The following is a 26,988-nucleotide window of genomic DNA, read 5'->3' as shown; positions in this document are numbered from 1 at the left end:
GAACATTTTCACTGTAATGAGAAAAGAGTCTATTATTGAGCTCAATTCCATAAAGCTATTTAATGGGAAATTGTTATAATACACAGAGAATTAAACCATCCCTTCATACTTAGTTGCTAACAAAGGAGAATAAGTATTTAATGGTTGATTTATAACCTCATTTCACATTTTCCTTTTTGCTTGCACCAGTTGCTTGAGCTATAAGTTCATTTTGTCATAAAGAAATGGGAATATAATCACATCCTAATTACATAGCTTTGGGTTATTTGTACAATTAAGTTATCTGTTGCAAAGTTAATGAATGTTAATAATGCAATTCTCTCTGGTGACCTGATTGATATACTAACATTTATTGTGTACCACAGTCTATTAATTGAAGCATAATTATTAAATGAATATTGAAAAAATGTATATGTTTATATTTATCTCTCACATCAAAAGAAGTCACTTATGACAATTGCATTTTTAAATACACTCTCAGTTGTTAGAGATCTAAATTTTAAGAAGAGCAGTTATGTTAACATGCTTTATCTTTTTAGACTAACACATGGCATAAGTGTAAACTTATCTCTTAAGATTTGGGAAGAATGTGCCCTTTATCTCAAATGGGGACATCTATGGAAAACTGTAATAAGGCACAAAAATTCAAAAAGCAGTCTTAAATATAAATGGCATTGCAATGCCATATATAGAAAATTAGATAATAATAGAAGAAAATCTTTATAAAACAAGTTTAAAAAATACATGCACACGGAATTAGCACTGAGCACTTCAACCACTGGGGACAATCTTCTCAACTTTATTTCCTTTGCTTAGACACTGTCAGCAGTCACAAATCAGGTTAGGTTTAGTTCACAGTGTGTTAAATTATATTTATGTCCTTGTAAAGCTGTGCAGCATTGTTGGCTTGTGTAAGAAATCTTTAAACCACATGTTCGAGCTAGTCACTACTGATGTTTCCTTCCAAAATTCGATCTGGTTGCAATAGATACTTAAACAATGACCTTTTGAAGAGTCCCTTCTGAAAGTCTATATCTAATACCTCACATACTCCTATTACAAGTCATCAGTGACTTATATCTTCTTGTGATAACTTAGAAACTGTCACCCTAATCCTTCAAATGCCTTTTGATAATTAAGATTTCTGGACTTAATTTACAACATAAATCTCTATCCAAATATAGTGTGTTTAAAAAATTCCTATCTTTGGAACTGGCATATGAGATTGCATCCAGACATAAAGTTGAAGGATGCAGAAACTGAGAATGTAAAAAAATATTTTCAGGTGAATTGTCCACATATGGAAGCACATGTGAGCTCTGCTCATGGGAATTATCTCAATTTTCCACTCCAGTTGGCTAATGTAAGATGAAAGTAAAGAATAATGGCATTTTATTTCCTCAAGCAATTAACAGCAATGTATTTTTTGTTTTGTTTTTGCGTGTTTGTGTGTTTGTTTTGAGTCCTGGAGACGGAATTCTTGGAAGCACAACCACTGAGCTTTATCCTGAGCCTTCCTTATTTTGACTGTGGAGTTCCACTAGGTTGCCCAGGCTGGTCAGAATCTTTTGATCTCTAAAGTAGATAGGCACACAGGCCTGTTTCACTGTGGCCAGCTAGTGTTGACTTCTTCATGGCCTTCTCTTTAGCAATGAAAGTACATCCATTATTTAAGTTAAATGGTTAAATAATAGTTCAGGGTTATAGCAATCTCTCTATGCATTTCCCTAAAATTACTTATTTCTTCAGAATTGCATTTGGATACATAGCCACAGGTTGGCTGTCCTTCCTTAGTTCGGAAAATTCTAACAATTTGGGGAGGTGGATTTTTGTCATTTTTTATTGGAGACTTTGCTTGGAGACGTTGTTTACTGATCAAAATAAATGAATGAAATGTAGTTTAACTTGTGAATTTTTTTTTCCTGATGGGGAGTAAAAGATAAACTCACAAACATTTCCACATTCATAAAACAGAGTTACTAAGCTTTTAAAATTAATTTTCCTAATTAAGGAAGTTGAGCAAAAAACACAAGGCTACATTCCTCTTCGGATCTAATTAAAACAGTATTTTATACAGTTGTGCCTGAAGTTCTTTTCTCAACCAGTAAAACAGCAAAAATTAAATTGCCCCCCATGTGACTTTGTAAAGGGCCTCAGCTAATTTAATTAATTTATCTTGAACCTCCTAAATTCAGCACCAGGCAACTCAGGTCAGCAGGAATAAGGTCACCACCAAAGAGGTCTGTGTAAACCAGGGTCCATTTAGATAAAGGAAGTTGACAAATGAAAAATAATAACCTCTCACTTTGGAGATGTAAATTAATTCTTCTGAACTATTAACACTAATGCTTTTGCTTCCCAAGTTAGAGAATTTCCTAGAAAAGCAGTTTCCTCCAATTATGCACAATTTTAAAGTCTTATTAGTATCAACAGAACATGTCATTGTGTAGGCAAAGAAATAGGACCCCCTTTTTATAATTAGCAAATCCATACCTCTTCTGGAATACCTTGAAAAATGGTAAAACCTTTCTTGGAAGCTATAGGGGGTTGTTAGAGCTCTCCTTTCTCTGCACCCTAAAACACTTACTTTTGTGACATAAATGTGACATTGAAATTATTTGTTTACTGTGTCTTAATTTTACAGGACATTTATGGGAAGTAACATTTTTTACTGATGAGCACCTTATTTAAATTATTTAATTATTTTTATCAAGGAAGAGAAACTCACTGACATTATTATAGTTAATGGAGCCTTATTTCAAGGTACTATCTGGGTCCTCAAAAATGATATATTTTCAAATCTGTCTAACATTTTTTAAAAAATTTATTTGCCAGTAATTCAGCTCAGATAATCTGGTTTTATATTGGGAAGAGTTTCTCATAGTGACAGGGAACAGATATATGTGAGCAGTGGGAACATGAGGTTAAGAGAATAATTCTATAAACTGAGTCCACTGTGCTGACCCACACATGCTTTCTTTTAAAAAGCAATTTACCTGCATGCCTGCCTAGCTTAAGTTGACAAGATATGTTACATTCCTCAGCGAACAACCTGCTATCTGCAGAAGAAATGGAGACCCAAAATGCCAAAAACAAAAAAAAACAAAAAAAAACACAAGTTACCCTTAAAGGGAAAATTTTGTGACCTTTGCACAGACCAGATCCCAGAACTCAGGGATATAAGGATTATTACCTCTAACCATAAAATCTGTAAGAACATGTTCCAATTAGAACTCGTCAGTATAGACCAAAGTGACCTAGAGTTGTCATGGCAGTGAACACTTCAAAGTCTGATGCCATCAGTCAAAAGTGAGCAGATGGTTGGGCATGGTGCTGCACACCTGTAACCCCAGCTATTATGGAACCTAAGGCAGAAGGATCTCAAGTCTGAAGCCAGCTGTAGCAACTTAGTGAGGCCCTAAGCACTTTCGCAAGACCCTGTCTCCAAATACAAAATAAAAAAGGGCTGAGGATGTTGCTCAGTGGTTAAGTGCTCCTGGGTTCAGTCTTTGGAAACTTTCCTGGGACAGCTAGTAGAACGGGAGGTCAGGAGGAACACACCATTCTTCTCCTCCCTAGTGGGCCCACCACTCTCATCCTTTAGAGTGTCCCCTTTTCTATTCTCCTATCCCTTCAATAAACTCATGCCTGTTATTCTGAGTGACATGTCTAAAATCTTTCTGGTGTAATCACAAGAGCTGGTGAGAAAGAACCATGGCTGCCTCACCTTCTTGGTAAGCCTCTCCCCATAATAACAGTACTGACGATGGATGGAGAGCAGCACGGTCACTGTCCTCGTTATCCACGCAGCCCTAGCACTCACACTCTGCAACCATAAGCAAGTTACTTAAGTGTTTGAACCCTAGATTTCTTATCGGTGAAATGAAGATTGATGCCTACATCCAGGGCTATTTGGAGAGTTAGATATATAAAAATATATACAGGAGTAATTATATCATAATATTTTATATAATTATTATTTTAATTAAATTATACTCAATGCTTCCTCATCCTCCTCCTTGGTGATTCCCAATTGTAGGAGAAGACTTGGGGTTTCTAAAAGGATCACAGATTTGCAGAAAATAGTATATTATTAGCCAGGAACAGTTGCACGCCCCTGTAATTTCAGCAACTCAGAAGTTTGAGGCAGAAGGATCTCAAGTTTGAGGCCAGCCTCAGCAACCTGTGAGTGAGACTTTATCTCAAAATAAAAGAAAAATAAATAAAAAGAACCAGGATGTAGCTTAATGATAAAGTGCCCCTGGTTCAATCTTGAGAAAGAGAGAAATAAAGGGAGAAAGGGAAAAGAATAGGATATATTACTGTATTACAAAAAAAAAAAAAATACTTTGAACTGTTCACACACCATATTTTGACATGTTGACTGTCAAATGGTGAGGATAAAATACTCCACATGTCTGATCAAGAATTGACACATTCTGGGGGTATGAAAGATGGTGGAATGAGACAGACATCATTACTCTATGTACATGTATGATTACACAATGGTATGAATCTACATCATACACAACCATAGAAATGAAAAGATGTCCCCATTTGTGTACAATGAATCAAAATGCAGTCTGTAAAAATAAAATAAATAATATTTAAAAAGGATTGACTCATTCTTCTTTTCCTTTCTTCAGATAACTGATTGTTCTCTTGCATGTCCTGTTGCTCCTAAGCAACATGATCTCTCTCTCCTTGAGAGAGAAAATGTAGAGGTATGATGCAGAAAGATTCTGAACACAAATGATCAAATCAACATTTTCATAAGAAAAAAAAATTTCCAAACTCAATATAAAAATGCCAAATAAAGGTTAGTTATTCCATTGGAAAGAGCTTTCCTCTTAGGATTTAAATATTGTTTTGCACAACATGATGGCTTTCTGATCTTATTTGTGATGTTCTAGAATGAGTTACCCTCTGCATTTATATCAGAGGATAGCATCTCTACATTCATTTCGTAGTGAGCTCTGGATTCAATCTGTGGGTCTCTGCCAGCTATCTCACGTTATGCTGTGGATTTGATTTGCTGCTTCTTTTGAGAAAAAGTGCAACATACATATTGTGATTCCCTTCTCGCCAATTGCACCTAGTAATAAGTTTTTTAATATCTCTCCTGAGCTGAGAAACGTGGGTATTTCTTTCTCAAGTCACAGATTTCTAGTACATGCAATTATTTGAAAAATGATGAATCTACCTATACATACCATGGTTGTTATCACTCACTTTCCATCCCAAAGGTCAACAATTGAAAAGGAGTAATAAAGTCCATATGTATAAAAACCATCACTATGTTATATCAAGGAATCCCAGTGTAACTGTGGAGATCATCTCATATTTTTTCTCCAATCCTCAAGTGTTCCACATAAAAAGAGTAAACTAGAAAACTAAACATAAGAAAGAAAATTCATGCACTTTGATGTTCTTTATCAGAATCCCATCACTGCTTATTAGTCAACAGCTGTCCCATCCTTACCCATCACCAAGTGGGGCACAGCTAACTTGTGGGATTTTTAGCAAACACCTCTGCTGGTTGTGAGGTTCAGTCAATATTTTTTTCCAATAGCACTGATAACTAAACACATCTGAATAAGCTCAAGATACGTTATTTTTTTGCTCAACTCCAAACTCTATTGGAACTATACTGTATAGTAATGTATGTATATGATTTTATGTGTATGTGTTGGGGAAGTAGGGGAGTAGTGTTTCAAATATCAGGTAATTATTCTAATATAGAAGGGAAAAAATCTTAACCTTGCCAAAGCTTCAATTCTGTGTGAGTGACTGTGATTCTAGATTGAGATCTGCAATCATACTGGTAAGACACAGTGGACTATACTAAATAGACTGACTGAAAGACAGAATGTAGGATAGAAAACACCACATCCTATTCTGAGTATCACAGCAGGTGTCTTCTGACTCCTGGCCCCTTCTTCTGATGTACAAGTCAAGTTGAATTTGGGAGGTGTTGGCCATGAGGGAAGAGACTGAGTGTGTGCTGACAATTTCAGTCCAGGGCTCTGGAGTTGCTTAGTGTTCAAAGCTGCTTATGATGTAAGACATGCACAGGGCTTTCCTCACAGTCACTAACCTGCAGAAGGTCCAAACCCTGCTTCATTTTCCAAGTCAGTGGTGTCTCATCAGCATTGATTCTTTGTAATCTATAAACATTGCCAACCACAAAGAGCAATGCTTGGTCATGAGCGTATTCCTGGACTGAGTTTCATTTACCTTGAATCTGGTATCAGTGCGTTACCAATAATCTTTTGAGTTCATCTTACAAGGAAAATAGACCAATATGCAAAGACTTTCCTGGAAACAGAAGGTTAGAGAGGCTCGAGAAAGCCTCCAGACTTTAACTGGCTATTAACCCTGTTCCAGCACAAAGAAGCTCTGTGACCACAAGAAAGCAATGTAAGTGTTTGGAGCCCTAGATTCCTTATCTATGAAATGAACCTAGATAAATCCTTCAGAACGGGCCTTACCCCTCCCATTCTAGTCTGAAAGCTGGGTATTTCTCTGCATCTTGCTTATTGGCAACATAATCCAATAATAAAGAACAAAAATTCCAAAAGAAAAGATTTGAAATATTTCATTTTCTAAAGTACAGAAGAAAATAAGTTCAATTTGTTTTGGGACAAAGAACCTGGATCTTTTATCATAGTGCTTTGTTCATAAATTGTGTTCTCACACATTTGTGAATAACCTTGTTGACTGAGTTTGAAATACACTCTGAGAAATTAAAATATACAGTTTTATATCACCCTTAATAGCCAAGTTTTGATTAACATAATTTCAGAAATACTGAATTAGTGAGTTAGCTATCAAAATAAGTAGCTAATGATATGTATCATTTGTCTTTATTCAACTTTTAAACAAACAAGCAAATAACAAATCAAAACTCATTTATAGAAACAGTTTCTTCAGAGTTAGATGAGGTACTCCTAAATCACAACATAGTAGCTCTTACATTTTTGTGGAATAGTCATTTTCCACATCTTTAATATATTCCCTGAATTGCACCACTTAAGATGTACAATGATCTTATAAGCAACATTGTTGTTTAATGATGTGAACATTCTTAAATTATGCATAAAAAAGGCACAACCTTTCCAGTTGAGCAGTTGGTGCTTATCCAAAGTTGTCAGGGTACTCAGAGCATCTGCAGAATTTGGTAATTGCTGATGATTAGTATACCAGCATAGTGAAATCCAGTTATTTAAATGGAGTATATTTTTCCATTTAATATAGTCATTAGGCTATTATTTCATTTCTTTCGAGCAAAAAATTTAATATTGACTTTCTCTCTGTTTTACTCGGAAGCAAGAAGTTTTCCTGCCAATTCCAGTTGCTCAGGTCTAATGAGAAATACATTAATTACATTTAATTCAAGGTGTAGTCAGACCAAACCACTATGGGAGGAAGAGTCAGGGAAAATGAAATAAGAACTTTTAGAAAAAGAACTGAATTTGAACTCTGAAGCGACCACTAGTCACTATTGCTTGTTGCACATCATTCAACTTGTGAGAGACTCGATTTTTCTACTTAAAACATACATTTATATACAATCCTGAGCAGTAACTGGGAAAATAAAATACCATCTTAAAATCCTTTGCACTTATAAAACAAAAATCTAGAGAACTGCTGCTAACGGAGACTCTAATAAGACCAGTTTGGGGAAAATGTCATATTCTACTCAAATGACAGCACACTCTTGCAGTTCCTGGCTGCCATTTGGTGCACCACAAAAAGGGTAAGAGTATTTTACCCAATACTTGAGCACTTTGGCAAATGAAAAGCCAGCCATACTTGAAAATAGAATGGCACAACTTGGAAAGGGGATACGTAGCCTAGAAATTACAATTTCAGGAACAGAATGATTAGGCGGAAGCAAAAACTCCAACTTACTACAAGAAGACATGTTTTCATTAGAAAATGTTAATGAGATTGTCATTTATTATAATTTATCCTCTCCTGTGGGAAAAAAACAGTCTCTTTAGAATCATTAATTTTAAAATTTATTTTGTTGACCTATATCTTTTTCTCAATTTGATGATCAGTTCAATTCCAGTCAATTTGGCTTCGTTTTCTAAATAATCAATTGCTATGACACAAAAATATGTGTAGTTTAAATTAGTTGAGGTCTTCTTTTTAGTTTAATTCATGTTGCCATAAAATGATTTAATAGTTACTCAAGAGCTGGAATGTATTTAATGTTTTATAATATTGTTTCCCATCGAATACATTCAAAGCCATTACACATACACATCACACACACACACAAGCTTTCACTATTTTGACTTTTAAAGCTTTCTTTATTTGAAAAGGTTTAGTGGTTGTTAATATCTTCAAAGTGCAAGTGTCAGCATAAGATCAACCCCAGGTACACATTTTGGCCCTTGATAGTGCTCTTTCTGTTTGGCCTTGATGTTGCACACTCTTTTCTACTGCTGTCCATATCATTGATAATCCAACCATGCATCTGTGTGCTTTCACTTCAAATGCCTTTAAATTCTTTAAGTTCACTTGTATTTGTACTGCACTTTTAAAAAATTCTACGACTATAAAAAGGCAGTAAATAAACTCTCATTTACCTTAATTAAGAGGAAGAAAGCATATTCTCTGGACCCACCTCCATCTTCTCCTCATAGTGCTGGAAAAGTTTTCTTTCTTTCTTTCTTTCTTTCTTTCTTTCTTTCTTTCTTTCTTTCTTTCTTTCTTTCTTTCTTTCTTTCTTTCTTTCTTTTTTTATCAACCTCTAATCAAAAGACTCTGTAACAAAGCAGGGGAGAATGGAAATGGTGCCTTGTGATTGGATGTTAGAAATTATTCTGGAAAGAAAACAAACATAATGTTGGCAATCTAATTAAACTAATCCGAACGTAAAGCACTGTTTTATATTGACAGTGACTGAGAAGGGAATGTGGGCAGATGTTAAAGTTCTTTTCTGTTAATGAGAAGGTGAATGCAAATATTCTGGTAATAAAAAATGTAGGTTAAAGAAAGTGTTTTAGTCAATCTCATTGCATGTTTTTGTAGCTTATCAATAAGTAACATATAGGTGATCATTAATCTATATCTTTTCAGTCAAATTCAAAGTGCCTAATAGTATTAAAAAATGATATATGGCTTTAGAATCCTTTCAAAGATAACATGAGTGAAACAGAGCTAACCAAGAAAATGGAAACTGAACAGCAAAATAATTCATAAAAATAAGCAAATGCACCAATAATAGCAATAGACATCAATGTGTTTATGTTCTTTATGGAAAACACAAGCACTAAGGTTTGTTCTTCCCTAGCTGTTGGTGAAAATTTAAATTTCCCTATTCAAGTTATTCTTTGTGGAAGTCTGACACTTCACTCCTTTTTCTTTCTAGTGGTTTACCTTGCAGCCTTGAGGGGTGTCTTAAGGTCCACACTGATGTGACTTAGTGACTTAGTGAGGTGTCTGGAACTCTTATTCAAGTTGACTCTTCTTCAAGCTCTCCCTCTCTCACTCTGCCTGTGGATTCTAGCCACTGTGGCCTCCCCAATATTACTCTTTTCTGATTTATGGGACCTTGAGTATTCTTATATTCCTAGTTCCTCGACTATATCCTGAAACCTCTCTCCAGAAGGTAAACTGGGAAATCCTCACGGGTAACTCATTTGACGCCCTCCTCTCAGAAATGTACTGTATATCACAAGTAGCCCCATCACTGGAACTATCATTTTATATAATTTGTCTGGATATTTAATTGTTAAACCTGAAAGGTGGTTCTTCAGTCATTATGACTGAAAGAAGAACATTTTCATAACACTTTTAAGTTTTTGTCTTCCCTTCATCTCTGTCTTTTTCACATCTGTTTCTACTGATTGATTTTCCCTGCTGGCCTGTGTGAAAATTTTCTTCTTTTTCTCCATATTGATAGCTAGATACTGTAAGTTTCACAGTTTTTACTGTTCGATTTCTTTAATTTCAGATAGGTTTGGAATTGTTTCTGATATGCCGTTATTTTCAAAATTAAGTGTATTCTTCTAAAGTTTCTTTTGAAATTTGTCAGGGCAGGTTTGCAGCAAACTTTACATTGGTGCTACTAAACCATCTCACTTAAGATGAAAGTCTTCTGAAGTCACGCCCAAACCCATGTAAATTAGGATATCTGATCTGAACACAGTGATCCCTAGGTTTGTGCTACCAGAGAATTTTTTCTGCCTAATCCTTTCTTGCAGTTCATTTCTGGCCTAAGTAAAATGCTATCCATAATGGCCACAAAAACAGAAATTATCCAAATGACCACCACGTGATGAATGGATAGTTGAAAAAAATTATGCATTTTCATGCAATGAAATATTACTCAGTCACAAAAAAAAAAAAAAAAAAAAAAAAACAGTGGACTTCTAGTATATACTACAACTTGGATGAACCTGGGAAAGGCTTATGCTAAATAGAAGAGGTCAGACACAAAAATTTACATATTGTGTGATTCTGTGTGCACATTAGGTAAGCCATATAGACAGACAGGAGGTCAATGATTCCAGAGAATGGGGGAAGGGAATGTAACTGTCTGCTGGTGGGTATAGGCTTCTTTTGGGGTGAGGAGTGTTATGGATTTAGATGGAGCTTATAGATACACAACTCTGAATATTCTAAAAGCCATTTTTAAATACCAACTTTATGTATGGAAACTATAGTCCTTTAAAACTATTATTAAATTGATCAAAATGAAATGCTTTTGGTATTTTATTGATAAAGACACAAATGATGACAAGTGCACAAAATCATTTATGAATTAATTGTGACAAATTTACATGATCTGAAACAAACGTTTAGGATTAAATTATTAGAGTTTAAGGGAAAATTAGAAGTTGGAGGGCAAAGCTAATCTAAATCACAAAAGAAATATCCAGAACAGAATATTCCAATAGTCAACTGTTTTGATTTGTTCATATAATCAATGGCATGAGGAAATAAATTAATAAATTAAACAAAGTTCCAGACTTAGAGACTCACAATGATTGTATGGCCAGGAACATTTATGGTTATGTTTTTAAAAAAAATTGAAGCAAAACTAAAGATATTTGGAGAGGAGGAGGACACTGTGAATCACTGTGAATATAAACTGGAAACCAGAATTTACTAAGTAGTCATTAAGAATGGAAACTGTTCAACATTTTATTCACTTACTTGTTATTACTCCTTTAAGAGGGAAGGACATATAAAGATAAATTCTAATATTGACTTTCAAACTCAGAACAAATTTTTAGTGTACACAGGATAGTTTTCCCAAGAATGACATTGCATCCCAAATTAGTTACTGTTCAGTTCATTGATGAACCTGATGCCCATGGATGCATGTAAATCAATGCCATGCCCAATGGGAGTGATCAGTCCTGGCTTCAGGTGAGTATTTGCAGACTCTGAAAGTCTAGCAGACACATTAACCTCCTATGTGTCTTTGAAATTAAAAGCATTTAAATAATAATGATAGAATTAACAATTAAGTTTTTAAGAATAAGTTGCAAAGGCTTAAAGTTTGCTGTTTCTCATGCAGGAATAGGAAAGCGTGGAAGTCTGATTCTACATCAAGTCTCATTAGTGACTGGACCTTCCTGTGTGCATGTCAGAAAGCTGCATCTGGGCAGCTCTGTTAGGATGAGCTAGGGCAGCTGTGCCAATTCCAGCTCTTGCTTTTCTTTATTGAACATATACACGTGGTCTCTTGACAAACAGTTGCTGTGTCAGGTGCTTAAAGATGGAGGGATAGGGAAAGGATAAAAAAATTTCATACATATGGCCAGAGGTAAGAAACCATAGAAAGACACTGTTCAGATGGTTTGGAGCCTTCAAAATAACTCTGATTCAGTTTTTCATACATCTATGTCTATATGTCTACTTGGATTTATGCAAAGTAATTTAAGGACACATCAAATTTAAAAATTCTAACTATAGGAGATAAGAAGAAGTTCAGAATTTTCATGGCACCTTCCTGTGATACTCTCTCCTAATCTCTACTTCTGGGAAGAGTAAACATCAGTGCTGGGTAATCCAAATCTTAAGTCTAAGAAGAAACTTCTGTACTATTTCTCCAAACCTTCTAAGTCTATATTTACACCTGTGGAATGAGAGGAGATGTGGTTTACACCCAGAATTGGAAGTGGAAATAATACAGAAAGTTAATGTCAAAATTATCAATTACTAATATTAATAATTAAGAACAGATCTTGCTTCCTGTAAACCACAAAAGAGATCTGTGCAAGTTAAAGCTGTACTTTAGCTGGTTACAAAATTATTTTGATCTATAAATGAAGACAGTGTCTAAAACCACACTAAATAAATTTCCAAAACATGAAGAAATAAACTAAATTAGCCTTCAGAAAACACTGTATGCCTATTAGAGTTAAATAAAGTCAACATTCCAGTAGACCAATTTCTTTTGCTACTGTGGGAAATGAAAGGGACAAAAGGTGTTTAGCTCTCTTTTTCTCTAAGAACTCAGCATCCAGTGTCCTAGATACCAACCTATTTTCATGCTTTCCTCAGAGTACATGATTTATTCACGATTTGTACTATCAACCAAAATAGTTATACCATTTTTCACAATTTTTTCTGACATTGCTCATATTTCATTTAAAGATCAATTCCTTTCAGAGCACTTAGGCCTTTCTTTCTATTGTTTTGTTTTTGGTGTGTGTGTGCACATGTGTGTGTGTAGAGAGGGATGTTGGTGTTGAACTGCAGCCATCTCAGCAGTGTCTCAGTTAATGATGCCCGTCAGTTCTAGAATACATCATTTGTCTCCTTACCCCTTTCTTGGATTTTCATGCTTTTAATCTTTAACATATTAGGCAGGGGAGGAAAAAACACTATTTTCAATAATGCATTTCAACCATAAAGAATAAGGAGCTGAAGAGCTAGCTGCACAGTTAGATGATACCATCCAATATCAGAAGATGAGCAAGTTTTTATTCACCATGACCCAAAAAGAATTGCAACATAGGTGGGTTAGGTATAAAATCATATCCAATAACACTAACAAATGTCATCTACCAAAGTAAGACAATGTCTTTGACACGAACATTTGTGCTTGGTGATTTCACCCATAGACACAGTGAGGAAACTGACTGATACCTGTTGGCGGCCCTCTGGCATTTGTGTGGTGTGTTTTGATAGTATGAGTGTGTAATTCCTCCTCTGTCTCAACTGTGTTCTGATATTTTTATATGGTCCTGCTGCTGTTGCTTAATTTGTTATGTTTTTACCATCAGTTAAAGCTAATGGAAAATACAAATCTCTCTTAGAAACCACCAATTGGAATTACGAGTTCTGTGAAATCTCTAACAATAATTACTGAGAATAAACTTTCATATCCCAGCAAGTGGCTCATAGAAATCTAAAATATTTTAATTTGTAGGAACAGTCTTCTCTGTGTAAAGATGAGAATCTAACTAAATTTACTCTCATGGCCAATCCTCTATTTGAAGCAAATTGTAGAAAATAGCCTCGATATTAAAAAGAAGAAAAAAAAAAAAAGAAACCAAATATACTAAAAATTTGGGAGTATTAATCAGCATACAGAGTGTATGTGCTCAGTGACTATGGGGGTCTTTCAGGAAGATAGAATGGGAGACCTAGAGAGGGGTGTGTAAGGATAGGTTGGAAGGTGACGTGCTGATGTATTGCAAACTCAATTACCTTAAAAATTCAATTTAAATTTCAAACCCAAGGAATGAAGCAATTAAGAAATTCTGATTCTTGAGAAGTTTCACTCAAAATGAACAATGATGTTTCACACATCCACCTTGAATTAGAGTAGGGGGAAGCCTTTTACATTTATTATCTCATTTCCCTAAAAACCAGGAGAAGGGTCTAAGAATGTGAGAATCACACTAGTCTTTTAAATTACTTACCTGAATCTAGCTAAATAACTTCCCTTTTTATTCAAATATTTTTCTCAAAAAGTTTCAAATAAAAAGGGAAGGACAATGATTGATATTAATTTTATAAGTGAGTAGAGAGAGCTGAGGTTGACAATCAGTTAATGACTATGTTCTCATACATGAAATCCCCAAAATGTAATATTTGACCTGACATCTGTGAATTTACAGTCAGTGTTGACTAAGTTATTTAGGTAATTTCAAGATTCTATTTTATGTTTTGGCTAGCAATGAAAAACATTTGGTAATAATGTTGACCAGCACAACGTGGTGTCTGTGTGATGAGTACTGCAGAGGGCAGATTAACATGAGATATTTTAAACCTGTTCCTAAATACCTGCAATAATTTTATACCCCAATTTGGTGTTTGATTTTCTGTGATAATACTAAGCAAACTTTCTTTCAAATGTTTGTTGTTGCCTTTTCCATAATATCTTGTGGAACACCAATCATTCCCCCAATTCTTCGGAGTCTTCTGGGATATAGGGAAAGTTCTCCTATATAGAATTCATTGATCTATTCAGAAGTCACATGGAAAACCCACATCATAGTAAATCGGCAGGTAGCAGGGACAGAAACTGAGAATATAAGAGTTTCAAGTCACCAGTCACCTATCCTCTTTAAAAGTTTGTAATACAGTGACTCCAAAGTTCTGCTCACAGGGAAATAGACTTAGGGAATGAACTGGAGTCACTAATATGTGACTGTTGGTGAAAACTGAAGAAATTGAGTGCAATCATATCTTCATTGTGGGAATGAGAGTAGGGTTTATTAGCTCTGCATTTTTCTGTCATTTATGCACAATTGTATGAGTCCATAATTGCTTATCATTTAGAAATAACCCTGATAAACCACACGTCTTCAATTAAATAGATCTGATGACTAACCATTTATCAGCAGTGCTTGGAGACACTGTTGCAATAAATAAATTTAAAGACTTTATTTTATTACTTAAATAAAATACATTTGGAAGGATAATTAAAAATATTTTTTCCCAAATTTTGCAGAGGTCTGGTGCAGAATATTTCAGAAGTTACATTATTTTTTTAGAAATCAAATGCAATTAGAAATACAGAAAACTGGACATGGCTCTATGGGGGACAAAATGGATAACAGTCACATTATTATTATCATGAAGCTTATCTGTAACTTGTATCTTTCATATGTAAAAAAGTTAATAATTTCATATATTGTATTTGTCCTACAAATTCTAAATTTTGATATGAAGCAAATAAGTTATCTGGTTCAGTAGGTATGTAGGGAATAATTTTGTCCTGAAAGTCCTGAAGACCAAGCTCTTGTGAACCATCCCTACAATGAATCTGTTCTCCCAAATTTGGTCATGTGCCACAGGCCAACCCATTTCATCTTAATGAAAAATGAGAAAAATACTAAATATTTGTGAATTCGAAAATAGCATGAATTAATTAGAATGTTTTCAAGAACTTTTTCATAGAAAGACTTACCCAACACAGAAAATGTAGAAAACCTACTAGCTTGCAGGTCACTAGCGCTTCTTTAGAGATGTCTAAGATCTAAAGTGAATTTATTATTATTGTTGCAGAAAAAAGAACCACAAACACAAATGGAAAATATTCACAGGACATACATACAATATCCATAAAAAGTGAAATGCTTATACTTGAAACAACATAGAAAGGAAACAAAAAATCTTTTTCCATTGACTTGCTGCTTCATTCTTTCTTTCTCTCCCTCTTTCATTTCTTATGAAAGATTGGGGTTTGAACTAAGGCCTTATACACACTAGGCAATTATTCTACTATTGATCTACAAACCAAGCCTCTTGTCACAACTTTTTATCAGGACTCTTCCTGAAATTATATTCAGTGATCACACAATAGCTGAAGGAATACATTGTATTTATTTGGATTGTAATGTAAATAAGTAATAGTCATCCCATTAAATCTGTTTTCCCACTCTCCCCACTTTCTCTGCATGTCTTGTGTATTTCATCTAACTCTGATGTTCTCAGTCTATTTCCAAAATTCTGATTTTCAGTAGTTATAAAATGAATCAATTAAAAAGTTTTCACTCTCCTTACTTTTTCATTAAATTTCTAATATTTACAAAGTCTTAAACTCATATGCACACTACTCCTGCACCCTAACCTTACTAGGTGTAGTTAATCTTTCATGCTTTGATTTAGACTACACTTAAACAAGGTATCCTTAGGGCTGGACCCCCTTCCATAAGTCTCAATATTCAATGAAGCAAATTCTGTATATTATAGCTTTAAATTTTCTTATGTGTGTATCTGAAATGAATCATCCTTATTATCTTGTTCATTTTTATACCTAAAAAATAAGATACTCCATTTTCAGATACAATAAATTCTCTGAAAATATTGTTTAACACATAACAAATGTACAATCATTCTAAAAAATATTGAATTCAGGGTGTAAATGAAAATAAAAATATTCGTATCTTTCCAAAAGAACAGAGGAAAAAAAAAACCTCCTAGAACTAAAATGTAGTTAAGTTGCAGAATATAAGGTAAATATACATAAGTCATTCATTTTCCTACATGCCAGCAATGAATAATTGGAAATTGGAATTTCAGAACACAAATAAAAAGTAAGTAAAATATTCAGGCATACTTCTAACATACATATATATGGTTTATATGAAAAAAAACTACAGAATTCTGATGAAATGAAAACTTAATTAATGCAGAGATATTCCGTGTTAATTGAAAGAAACTTAATGTGAAGTTTTTATGAGGACCTAAAATAACCATCAAATATTAAAAAAGGAGAGCAGAATCAGAGAATTGAAACCAGTTAATTTCCAGACTTACCATAAGATACAAAATGTGGTACTGGCAACAGAATATCAAATAGATTAAGTAGCATAGAAAACCACAAAATAGACAAACATATATCAACTGACATTTGACAACAACAACCACAACAATGAAAATAAAAACTGGATATTTAATAAGTAAAGGATCAAGTGTTGGAACAACTGAAATATCAGGTGAAAAACATTTATCTAGACAAAATCACACATCTCAAAAATCAATTCAATAAGAATCATCAACCTAAATGCAAAAATAGATTGATGAAACTCCTAGAAGATAACATCAGTGAAATTTAGTTTTCTTTTAGTTTAGCAATGATTTATTCAGGTCAAGACCAAAACATGATACATGAAAGAAAAAATGAAGATGGAACTCAATAAATTTTAAAGCGCTTCAAAAGTCAATGTTAACAGCCTTCCCAATCCCCCACACGCACACCCGCACACGAAATACTAAACCACAGACTGGGTGTAAATCTTGGCAAAACTCATATATATTAGAAGTCTGGTATCCAAAACATACAAAGAACATTAAAACTCCACAATGAGAAAGCAAACAACCCAATTATAAAGTGGGCAAGAGAGCTGAACAGACACCCCATCAAAGACGATACACATGTCTGTAGTATGCTGATTTTAAGTCCTTTGGGTATAGGCCAAGGAGTGGGATAGCTGGGTCAAATGGTGGTTCCATTCCAAGCTTTCTGAGGAATCTCCATACTGCTTTCCAGAGTGGCTGAACTAATCTGCAATCCCACCAGCAATAAATGAGTATACCTTCTTCCCCACATCCTTGCCAACACCTATTGTTGCTTGTATTCTTGACAATCACCATTCTAATTGGGGTGAGATGGAATCTTAGGGTAGTTTTGATTTGCATTTCTCTTATTACTAGAGATGTTGAACATTTTTTCATATGTCTGTTGATTGCTTGTAGATCTTCTTCTGTGAAGTGTCTATTCATTTCCTTAGCCCATTTGTTGATTGGATTATTTGTATTCTTCGTGTAGAGTTTTTTGAGTTCTTTATATATTTTGGAAATTTGTGCTCTATCTGAAGTATGAGTAGCAAAGATTTTCTCCCACTCTGTAGGCTCTCTCTTCACATTGCTGATAGTTTCCTTTGCTGAGAGAAAGCTTTTTAGTTTTAATCTATCCCAGTTGTTGATTCTTGCTTTTATTTCTTGTGCTGTGGGAGTTCTGTTAAGGAAGTCTGATCCTAGACCAACATGTTGAAGATTAGTACCTACTTTTTCTTCTATAAGGGTCTCTGGTCTGATTCCAAGGTCCTTGATCCATTTCGAGTTGAGTTTTGTGCAGTGTGAGAGATAGGGCTTTAGTTTCATTCTGTTGCATATGGATTTCCAATTCTCCCAGCACCATTTGTTGAAGAGGCTATCTTTTCTCCATTGCATATTTTTGGCCCCTTTGTCTAGTATGAGAAAATTGTATTTATTTGGGTTTGTGTCCATGTCCTCTATTGGGTACCATTGATCCACCTGTCTATTTTGGTGCCAATACCATGCCATTTTTGTTACTATTGCTTTGTAGTATAGTTGAAGTCTGGTGTTGTGATACCCCCTGCTTCACTCTTCCTGCTAAGGATTACTTTAGATATTCTGGGTTTCTTATTCTTCATATGAATTTCATGATTGCTTGCTCTATTTCTGTAAGGTATGCCTTTACTCCATGTACAGAGAAATAACATGTATCCCATTTGCTTACAAAAAAAAAAATACACAGATGGCAAACAAGCAAAAGAAAAGCCATGCAGCCATCATATGTCATTAGAAAAATGCTGATGAAAACAGTGTGATACCATTGCACTTATCAGAATGACCTGAGTTCAAAACATGAAAACTTGCAACTCTGCCAAAGAAGTGTAACAGGAAGTCTCATTCACTGTGGCTGAGAATGTAGAATGACAATGGTGTTTAGCAGTAAAAATAGATAAGCTCTAAAGACATAAAAAGATATGGAACATGTTTCATATTGCTGAATAAAAGATGCTAGAGTGATGAGCCTGCATATTCCATGGTTCCAATTCCATGGTATTCCAGAAATGAAAAAAAAAAATGGAAATGCTAAAAAGTTAAGTGTTTGCTACAGCAATAGATGGGAAAAGAGGACAATTTTAGGGGGTGAAACTTCTGAACAATGCGGTATTGGATGTAGATGTTACTATGCATGTATCAGAACCTGTCCAACACTAAGTGTAAACCCAGACGTCAACCATGGATTTTAGTTAATAATAACGTATCAGTATTGGATCATCGATTACAATAAATATGCTACACTTATGCAAGATATTAATAGTACAAGAACCTCTCATGTGCCAGGAGGGAGTTTAGGGAACCTCTTCATTCTGCCTCCTCAATTTTTCTGTAAACTTAAACCACCTCCAAACTAGTCTATTAAAAAAAATAGTACCCAAGTCTCCAAAAGATTCTAATTCATAAATTGAGATGGGAGGCTGTTATGGTTTGGATTTGGAGTGTCCCCCAAAAGTGCACGTGTTGAAATTGTGGTCCCCAATGTGGCCTGGTTCAAAGGTGGAACAGTTAGGCAATGAATGAATCATGATATATCTGATTTCATCAGTGAATTAATTCATTTGGTGGATTAATCTATTGATAGCAAAATGGAATAGTGAAAGGTGGGACCCAGTAGGTGGTAGTAGGTCACCAGGAGTGTGCCCTTCCCAATTTATCTCCTTTTCAGCCCCTTCCCAATCCACTGGACTGGAATGAATCAACATAATCTTTTCTATTTGTTTTATTTTTTGTTTGTTCTAATTATTAAACATGACAGTAGAATGCATTAAACTCACTGTTCTACTTTAATATAGATGGAGAAAAGTGATTTCAATGTATTTTGAGAATATTAAATCAACATTTTTTATGGTTTTTATTTGAATGAGTAGGGAAAATTTGTGTGATATCCATATTCAAGCCATTTATTTAAAAATTTGTTAAAGCACATGTTATTCTTTATCCTATCATGATGGAATTTCTCTCTTTGTAGCTTTGACTACTGATAGTTGCTCTGTGCACTTCGTATTATCAGCCATTTTAAATGTAATTTTAATTCACACCAGAAGGGATAAGCCATCGGGCCAGGGGGTACTTATTTAATCAAATCATTTCAATATTGTGATCCACTCTGGACCTGAGTGGAAAGTGATACAGCAGACACCGGTGAGCCAGAGAAAGTAACAGTGAGGATTACGTTGACTGTTCATTTCCCAGGAAACAAAAAGCTATGGCCATAAGAGCATGGTATCTTTCTTTATATAAAGCAGAAAGAAAGCAGGGCAGATATCACTGTCAATTTCATGATCCTGCCACCCCCACCTTGGCAAAATGTCCTAAAATCCAAGCATAACCTGGCAAGTGTGGAATGTTGCCTTCTTAAGTTCTCTTACCGGTTTCAGTTTGAACTTCTGCCAATAGTGCTTCCTTATATGGAAAGATTTTCTTCAAAATTCAATTTCTACTCAGTGATCAAAAGGACAGTTTTGAAATAAGTAGGATGCAGGTTAGAGGGTCAGAAGAAATAAGGGTGAGGGAATCTAGTTTGCTTTATAACTCTTTCTTATCATTCTGTCTTTACAAAACAATAGCAGACTTTTTTCCTTAGGGGTGGACCTAAGGATCTGCAACCTAACATAGGAGAGTGACATCTTTCATACTTCACTGAGAACTGGTGACGGCCACGTGTGTGATTTAGAGAAACAGTTTCCATGACATCTGTGTGAACAAGATAAGAGATTCTCAGACTCCACATTAATGTTCTTCACAGGTCATTGCCCTGAATAATTTCCCTATCTGTCCTATTGTGCAGGACACATGTACTTATGCAGGGGATTAAAACAGACTGGGGAATTGAATACCAAAATTTCTAGCTCTGAACTGTAATATGTAAACTTTACATAGTCAAAGAGTTCCATATCTGGGGCCAAGGTGAAGCTTAGTAGAATAGTGCTTGCCTAGCATGTGTGGGGCCCTGGGTTCAAATACCTGTGCTGCCAAAACAAAACAAACAAACAAACAAGAAAAAAACAGTAAAAGAAAAAATATTATCATATCAATATATGCAACAGATGTCATGATGGTTAATATTATGTATCAACTTGGAAGGGCTAAGAGATGCCAGATATCTGAACAAACGTCATTTCTGAATGCTTCTGGAAGGGGCTGGCATTTGGATCAGTAGATTGGGTTTAGAGGATATGTCCTTAGTGTGGGTTCTCCACCCCTGGCACTCAGACTCTCTGAACTGCAACACTGCTCTCAGGCTGCATTTCATGAAAAATTTTCTATAAGTTTCTCCTTTTATATCTGAATTGATAAAAATTAGTCTAGTACTGGCAGAGAGAGAGAGAGAGAAAGGGAATCCAGAACATAGCACAGGAACATACGTGTCTTGAGAAGCATAAGATATAATGAAGCGATACTGAAGAATAATGAGTGAGTTGTAGACCACTTAGTAGTGATGCTAAAACAATTGATTGCCTATCTGGAAACAAGTTTTTTTTTTTTTAATTCTTACATTATACAATTTAAAAATTAATACTCAACAGAACAAAATGATAAATTTAAAAGAAAAACAAAGTGTTTCAAAACAATTGTAGAGAACATCTTTTGGATTTGGATTTGGGTGATTTTTGGATTTGGGTGTGGGTGGTTTTTATAGCATAACAGTGGAAAGCATAAAAAGAAAGTTTGATAAATTTAAGAATTTCTATTTATAGTATTGATGATAAATAGTATAAAAAGTGTAGAAAGACCATAACTGGAAGACATTTGCATTAGATAACACCAGTGAAAAAGGAGTCTAAACTATATTGAACGTATCCACCATATCACTATAAATAATGTCAATTTATACCAAAAACAAGCGAGTATTTAATAAATGTTAAATAGCAAGTATGTAACTACAAAAGAAAATGCTAATTAGATCCCATTTTATGTCCATTTAGTCCACTAACACTGAAACATTTTCAATGTGTAAGAATAGCACAGACTATCAATTGTGTTCATAATTAAGATATCTTCCATGATTGTATAAACATGTCAAAATACCCTTTACTGTCATGTATAACTAAAAAGAACAAATAAAAATGTAAAAAGCAATGACAAAACATTCATAAATATAATTACCTTATACTGTTAGTGGAAATATAAATTGGGAGATAAATTCAGAAAAAATCTGGTATATTTGAATCATGTAGCTTTTTGAAATCCATCCATTTCACTCCCAGATACATACCTTATAGACAATTTTGCACACTGGTACTAAGATACATGTATTGGAATGTTTGTAGCAATACTATTCATAATATTGATGCAGGTAACAGGAAAAAATGGCCATCAGTATTACAGAGGATATGCCGTGGGTATATTCATATATTATAATAACCTACAGCAGTAATACTGAACTAAAACTCTGTGTGTGTGTGTGTGTGTGTGTGTGTGTGTGTGTGTGTGTGAGCATTGGCAAATCTTTAAAAAAAAATCATTGTGCAAAATACACAATGTTTTGCATTTACAGTCAGCCCTCACTGTGATGTGATAAGGACACTTGGACACTTCACTTTCACATTCTTCTTCCCAAATATTTATGATCCCAATTTAGGCATGGGAGAAACATGAAGCAAACCCCAACCTATCAACCTTTTACAAAATACCTGAACAGTCCTCCTCGAAACTCAAAATCATCAAAAACAAGGAAAGTCTGTCCAACTGTCCCAGTCCCAAGCAACCAAAGGAGATTAAGGGGGTTAAATGCAGTATGGTGTTCTGAGTGGGATCTGAAACAGAGATAAAGAAATATTAATAAAGCCCAAGTAGCTGTGGTTAAAATAACCTATTAATGGTGGTTTAATTGTCATGAGAAATGTGCACCAGTAATGTAAGATTTTTGAAAAGATGATACTGGATGTGGGATATGTGCACCATCTGTGATCTACATGCAGATTTCCTATGAATCTGAAACCATGAATTTCAAATAATTATTTTTAAGAATCAAAATGAAAAGCCCTCAGGCTGGGCACCATGGCACATGCTGGTAATCCCAGCAAATCAGGAGGATGAGGAAAAATGTTCTCAAGTTCAAAGTCAGTCTCAGCAATTTAGCAAGGCCCAAAGCAGCTCAGTGAGACCCTGTCTCCTACTAAAATACAAAAAAAGAACTGGTGAGGTGGCTCAGTGGGTAAGCACCCCTGGGTTCAATACTTCGTACCAAAATAAATAAATAAATAAATAACTAGCATCAGGTTTCTTTTTCATTGTTTTGCATGTGTTTTCCTTTAACATGTTAATCCCAACTTACTGTTGAATTATAATTTAAGATATCACTTTCTCTGGGAGTACGTTCCTGAATGTAGGTCATTTTAGTTTATTCTACTGTAGGTTCTCATAGCATTGGGATTTCATAGTACACTTTCAACTTTGCATTTATTTTAGTAATCAATTGATTGATTAATTAGTTAAGTCATGTTTATTTTCTCCACTAGATGAAAAGGCTCAATAAAGCAAGACATAGTATTGGCTTTCAACCACTAGGAAGTTTCAGCATCTGACAGAGAACCTCCTTTATGTAAATGTACATAAAGACCCAGAAAGGGGAACACATTGAATTTAATTTCTGCCTTTTTTTTTATTTTATTATTTTATTGTAAACAAATGGGATACATGTTGCCTCTCTGTTTGTACATGGCGTAAAGGCATACCATTTGTGTAATCATAAATCCACATACAATAATGTTATTTGATTCATTCTGTTATTTTTCCCCTTCCCCCCACCCCTCCCACCCCTCTTTACCCTCTATACAGTACTTTCTTCCTCCATACTTGCCCCCCTCCCTAACCCTAACTCTAACCCTAACACTAACCCTTCCCTCCCCCCCATTATGTGTCATCCTCCACTTATTAGCGATATCATTCGTCCCTTGTCTTTTTGAGATTGGCTTATCTCACTTAGCATGATATTCTCCAATTTCATCCATTTGCCTGCAAATGCCATAATTTTATCATTCTTTATGGCTGAGTAATATTCCATTGTATAAATATACCACAGTTTCTTTATCCATTCATCAATTGAAGGGCATCTAGGTTGGTTCCACAATCTGGCTATTGTGAATTGAGCAGCTATGAACATTGATGTGGCTGCATCTCTGTAGTATGCTGATTTTAAGTCCTTTAGCTATAGGCCAAGGAGTGGGATAGCTGGGTCAAACGGTGGTTCCATTCCAAGTTTTCTAAGGAATCTCCACACTGCTTTCCAGAGTGGCTGCACTAATTTGCAGCCCCACCAGCAACGTATGAGTGTACCTTTCTCCCCACATCCTCACCAACACCTGTTATTGCTTGTATTCTTGATAATCACCATTCTAATTGGGGTGAGATGGAATCTTAGGGTGGTTTTGATTTGCATTTCTCTTATTACTAGAGATGTTGAACATTTTTTCATATGTTTATTGATTGCTTGTACATCTTCTTCTGTGAAGTGTCTGTTCATTTCCTTAGCCCATTTGTCGATTGGATCATTTGTATTCTTGGTGTAGAGTTTTTTGAGTTCTTTATAGATTCTGGAGATTAGTGCTCTATCTGAAGTATGATTGGCAAAGATATTCTCCCACTCTGTAGGCTCTTTCTTCACATTACTGATAGTTTCCTTTGCTGAGAGAAAGCTTTTTAGTTTGAATCTATCCCAGTTCTTGATTCTTGCTTTTATTTCTTGTGCTATGGGAGTGCTGTTGAGGAAGTCTGGTCCTAGGCCGACATGTTGAAGATCGGGACCTACTTTTTCTTCTATAATCTGCAGAGTCTCTGGTCTGATTCCGAGGTCCTTAATCCATTTTGAGTTGAGTTTTGTGCAGGGTGAGAGATATGAGTTTAGTTTCATTCTGTTGCATATGGATTTCCAATTCTCCCAGCACCATTTGTTGAAGAGGCTATCTTTTCTCCATTGCATATTTTTGGCGCTTTTGTCTAGTATTAGAAAGTTGTATTTATTTGGGTTTGTGTCCGTGTCCTCTATTCTGTACCATTGATCTACTTGTCTATTTTGGTACCAGTACCATGCCGTCTTTGTTACTATTGCTTTGTAATAAAGTTGAAGTTCGGGTATTGCGATACCCCCTGCTTCATTTTTCCTGCAAAGGATTGCTTTAGCTATTCTGGGTTTCTTATTCTTCCAGATGAATTTCATGATTGCTTGCTCTATTTCTGTAAGGTACGTCATTGGGATTTTAATTGGAATTGCATTGAATCTGTATAGCACTTTTGGTAGTATGGCCATTTTGACAATATTAATTCGGCCTATCCAAGAACATGGGAGATCTTTCCATCTTCTAAGGTTTTCTTCGATTTCTTTCTTTAGTGTTCTGTTCTCATTGTAGAGGTCATTTACCTCTTTTGTGAGATTGATTCCCAAGTATTTTATTTTTTTCGATGCTATGGTGAATGGGGTAGTTTTCATAATTTCTCTTTCTGAGGATTCCTCACTTATGTATAAAAATGCATTGGATTTATGAGCATTGATCTTGTAACCTGCCACTTTACTGAATTCACTTATGAGTTCTAACAGTTTTCTGGTGGAATTTCCTGGTTCCTCTAAGTATATAATCATATCATCCGCAAATAGGGATAGTTTGAGTTCTTCTTTTCCTATTCGTATTCCTTTAATTTCCTTGGTCTGTCTAATTGCTCTGGCTAGAGTCTCAAGAACGATATTGAATAGGAGTGGTGAAAGTGGGCATCCCTGTCTTGTTCCAGTTTTTAGGGGGAATGCTTTCAGTTTTTCACCGTTTAGAATGATATTAGCCATGGGCTTAGCATAGATGGCCTTTACAATGTTAAGGAATGTTCCCACTATCCCTATTTTTTTCTAGTGTTTTGAGCATGAAGGGGTGTTGTATTTTATCAAATGCTTTTTCTGCATCTATTGAAATAATCATGTGGTTCTTGACTTTAAGTCTATTGATATGGTGAATTACATTTATTGATTTCCCGATGTTGAACCAACCTTGCATCCCTGGGATAAAACCCACTTGATCGTGGTGCACTATCTTTTTAATATATTTTTGTATGCGATTTGCTAAAATTTTATTGAGAATTTTTGCGTCAATGTTCATTAATGATATCGGTCTGAAATTTTCTTTCCTCAATTTATCTCTGTCTGGCTTGGGTATCAGGGTAATATTGGTTTCATAGAATGAGTTTGGGAGGGTACCCTCCTCTTCTATTTCATGGAGTACTTTGAGAAGTATTGGAATGAGCTCTTCTTTAAAGATTTTGTAGAACTCGGCTGAGAACCCATCTGGTCCTGGACTTTTCTTTGTTGGTAGGCTTTTGATGACCTCTTCTACTTCATTACTTGAAATTGATCTATTTAAATTTTGTATGTCCTCCTCGTTCAATTTAGGCAATTCATATGTCTCTAGAAACCTGTTGATGTCTTCGAAATTTTCTATTTGGTTAGAATATAGATTTTCAAAATAGCTTCTAATTATGTTTTGTATTTCAATCGTGTCTGTTGTGATATTTCCTTGTTCATTCCGAATTTTGGTGATTTGGGTTTTCTCTCGTCTTCTCTTTGTTAGAGTGGCTAAGGGTTTATCAATTTTGTTTATTTTTTCAAAGAACCAACTATTTATTTTGTCAATTTTTTGTATAGTTTCTTTTGTTTCAATTTCGTTGATTTCAGCTCTGAGTTTAACTATTTCCTGTCTTCGACTACTTTTGGTGTTGGTCTGTTCTTCTTTTTCTAGGGCTTTGAGCTGAAGTGTTAGGTTGTTTATTTGTTGATTTTTACTTCTTTTATTGAATGCGCTCCATGAAATAAATTTTCCTTTAAGTACTGCTTTCATAGTGTCCCAAAGATTTTGATATGATGTTTCTTTGTTCTCATTTACCTCTAGGAATTTTTTAATTTCCTTCCTAATATCTTCTGTTATCCATTCATCATGTAATAGCATATTGTTTAATCTCCAGGTGTTGGAGTAGCTTCTGTTTTTTACTCTTTCATTTATTTCTAACTTCAAACCATTATGATCTGATAGAATACAAGGTAGTGTCTCTATCTTCTTGTATTTGCTTACATTAGCTTTGTGGCATAATATATGGTCTATTTTAGAGAAGGATCCATGTGCTGCTGAGAAGAAAGTGTATTCGCTCTTGGTTGGATGGTATATTCTCTAAATGTCCGTTAAGTCTAAATTATTGATTGTGTTATTGAGA

The sequence above is a fragment of the Sciurus vulgaris genome (assembly GCF_902686455.1).
Source record: "Sciurus vulgaris genome assembly, chromosome: 13".
Classification (NCBI taxonomy): Eukaryota; Metazoa; Chordata; class Mammalia; order Rodentia; family Sciuridae; genus Sciurus; species Sciurus vulgaris.
This window is presented reverse-complemented; position numbering follows the sequence as displayed.